The following is a 3,468-nucleotide window of genomic DNA, read 5'->3' as shown; positions in this document are numbered from 1 at the left end:
CTTACTCAAGTCTTTCTTTAGTTTGCACTACACCATAACAACTTTTTTGTGACTGGGGCTTTTTTCATTTTGTGACGCCAAATAGGCGTTAGAAAATTTGTGACGCCGTTATGGCGTCACTGTATCGGCTTTGCCGTCACAATTAATTAAATAATTCATTTAATTTTTCTAAGAAATGTTTAGAAAATATACTGACTGCAAGGTGGCGTCAAAAAATTTAATTTCAAACGCACGTGTTGGGCATGTGCGACAGGACGAGGCGTCAACACGAAACTGTGTCCAAAGACTTTGATTTCTTCTCGACCTCAACTTAACTTAAGAACACCAAATGAGAAACCCTTCTTATCCACCTTTCTCAATCTATTCGAATTCAACCTGTTATTCGATCTATTAAAAAAAAACGTTTCAATTCGACCAGCTCCAGAAACCCTTGTATTCAAATTACAACGGATTGAGTTTCAACTTGCCAGAATCTCTGGGCAATCTCCACTCATTGTTGTCCTCAATCGTTACTAGCGAAGTAGCAAGCCTCAAATACGGTTGGAAACTTGAAATCATCGGTTTCTCTTGACGGCAACGACCATCGGTTCCCCAACCTCTAGTAAGCTTTCCTTCCCAACTTTTTTCTGTTGACGGCATTTTTATTGATAAGCATCTCCAGTTTTTTTTTTTTTTTTATTTTGCTTGGAAAATAATTATTACAATTTTCTTATTAAGAATCCCGTTTTTCAAATTTTGATCTCTTCGTGAAAAATATATCACCGCCATTTGTTCGACGAATTTCCTGAGAGAATAAAACAGTGGCATCCTATTCAATTTGATTCTCCTCAAAGTGTAAGTTTTTGGTTGTTTGGGGTTGAAACAATTTCACAGAGAATAGTCAGGAGGACAGTAATGTTATTCCATTAAGTACTTCTTTCTTCGACTCATTTGTCTGCACTTCTTCTGTTCAAAATAGCATAAGTCTCAACCAACCATAATCTTGCTCCATATCTCTTCCTCACTTGGAGAAAAATGGCAAATCACTATATCAAGATGTGGTATACATTGACCACTTTTCTGCATTGCAAAATCTATTATAAATTGTTTCTTGACACCGAGGAGAATCTCTATATTTGAGGTTTTAGTTATCATTCATATTGTCAAGGAGGCAGGCTTGTGAACTATCCGCTATTATTCGCTTTTTTAATATTTGAAGGAATTTCCCTGTGATATTATTTCAATGAAGCTTATTCCAATATCATACACTTTCATGAGGTCGTTAACCTCCCTATTCCCATTGGAAATGGTAAGGAGGTTATTATCAAGTTTATCTGTGTTTTTATTTTAATGGAATGGTAAGCATATTCTCTTATAGTACATATATGTCGGCTCGCCAGTTGGATGTTGTGTTTGTTTATTGTGATGTGAAAGCTTCTCTCCCCTATTGGAAATATTGTTTTTTCTTTTTGCTCATTGCAGGTAGACAGGATTATCGAGGCACTGACTTGAGGGATAAGCTTGAGAGAAGGCACTCTCCCCAACAAAGATATTCTCCAGGGAGAGATTTTAGGGGACGACATGCATTGCATAGTCAAAAGCAACTTTCTAATGACAGGGGTAATTACTATTTTACAGTTATTGAAATTGTTTTCATCAAAGTTTGTTATACTTTTATATAATAAACGATAGGATACCGTGAAAGATTTAAATGCTGGGGCTTATATGGTTATACCATTTTGTGGTAAACAACAACTTGTCTGTATTCCCAAGAAGTTTTTAGACCAAGGGCGTGACTCATGATATATGATATCGTATATTCGTGAATGGACTGGGCTGATATGCACCTCAAGTTCTGAGTGTGTCATTGCTGAGTCGCTAGTGTGCCTAGTGGCACTTTCCGCTTTTGACTACATAGCTCAGCTTATCTTTACAATTTTTCTAGTAATCTTTTGAGTGTTGCAACTCAGCTTTCTAAGTATATTATGTCCTTAAAGATTCCTTCAGGTTCTGTCATAATTTTCTTTTTAAATTTCTTTCCGCTGCTGTTTAGCTAGTCTTTGAAAGCTTGATGAACAGCCTGAATGGTTGAAAGGAGGAAAACTTTGAGATTATCAGCTTGAGGGATTAAACTTTCTGGTTAACAGGTATGCTATATCCACCTTTCAGGAGTGATGTATAGGTAATTAGCAACATCCTTAGTAATATGGTAATCAATGGTTTGTTTGTGACAGTTGGAGGAATGATACAAATGTAATTCTTGCTGATGAGATGGGTCTTGGCAAAATTGTTCAATTTGTTTCCATGCTAGGTTTTCTTCAGGTACGATCTTTAGGCTCTTTATGATATGGTTTTTAACTTTCAATTATACCCTCTTTTTCTCAAGAATATCTTCTTTTGAATTTTTTGCATAATGCTCAACAAATCCATGGGCCTTTTCTTGTTGTTGTACCACTGTCGACTTTGTCCAACTGGGCGAAAGAGTTTAAGAAGTGGCTCCCTGGTTTGAATGTTATTGTATATATTGGAAATTGTGCAAGTTGAGAGGTAGGCAATGTTTTGTATGGGGATATATATGACTAGTTGCAAACACATTGTTTTTTCTCGGGTTTCTGTTGTGAGATAATTGTAGTCAGTAGTTGCTACTTCTATGCTTAGTTTTTTGCCAAGTTTCTGCTTTACTTTGATGGCCTCTGCTAGCGGACCACATAATCTGTAACTAGTGCTCAGGTTAGCCGTGGAGGGTGCAAGGGGCAATGGTAGTTTAGGACATTCTTTATGTGATCTTTGTGTGTCTCCATGAAAGTTTGTTTTAAGGATAAAAATCGAACAAGAAAAAGCAAATTAAATTGTGTGATACACCATCTTATTAAGTACTTAATAATGTGACATGGACACCCCCTCTTTGTTGAGATTTCTTAGTTACAATACAGATGCCTCTTCAGCCCCTCTTTTGTTGTTTTTTGTTTTAATGATAATGCTTCTTTTACATAGAAATGAAATTTAATCCTGTGGATCCAAAGCAAAAATGTCTGCTGCTGATGACGGGTACAACATCATTCTCTTTCGGTTGTAGGTTTGTGAGCAACATGAGTTTTACACCAACAGAAAAAGTGGTAGAAGTATTAAATTTAATGCTTCTATTGACAACATATGAAGTAGTTTTGAAGAACAAGGCTGTATTCTCTAAGAACAAGTGGAATTATCTCATGGTTGATGAGGCACACCGGTTAAAGAACTGTGAAGCTTCATTGTATACTACACTTTCAGTATAACATGCCTTGTTTCTTAATTTATTTCAGGAAAAAGTAATGTTTGTGTAGGTTTGTGAAGGTTATTGTGTTATTTCTTTTTTTTCTGCAGGAGTTTAGCACCAAAAATAAGTTGCTTATCACCAGTACCCAGTTACAAAATAGTGTTGAGGAGCTATGGTAAGCAATTTTATGTTTTTCCAATGGTAAATTTAGGTTTTGATGGGAAGAATGATAG

At 36.0% G+C, this 3,468-nt stretch overlaps 1 long non-coding RNA gene across 1 annotated transcript; it reads left to right on the top strand.

Moving 5' to 3' along the window:
- The first annotated feature begins 361 nt into the window (after positions 1–361).
- Positions 362–2,126, top strand: LOC147518639 (uncharacterized). The gene is made up of 3 exons (XR_015214096.1): positions 362–601; positions 1,462–1,599; positions 2,033–2,126. It is a non-coding gene; the product is annotated as an uncharacterized LOC147518639 (long non-coding RNA).
- Positions 2,127–3,468: the final 1,342 nt, after the last annotated feature.

Source organism: Coptis chinensis, chromosome 2, assembly GCF_015680905.1.
Source record: "Coptis chinensis isolate HL-2020 chromosome 2, ASM1568090v1, whole genome shotgun sequence".
Classification (NCBI taxonomy): Eukaryota; Viridiplantae; Streptophyta; class Magnoliopsida; order Ranunculales; family Ranunculaceae; genus Coptis; species Coptis chinensis.
This window is presented reverse-complemented; position numbering and strand designations above follow the sequence as displayed.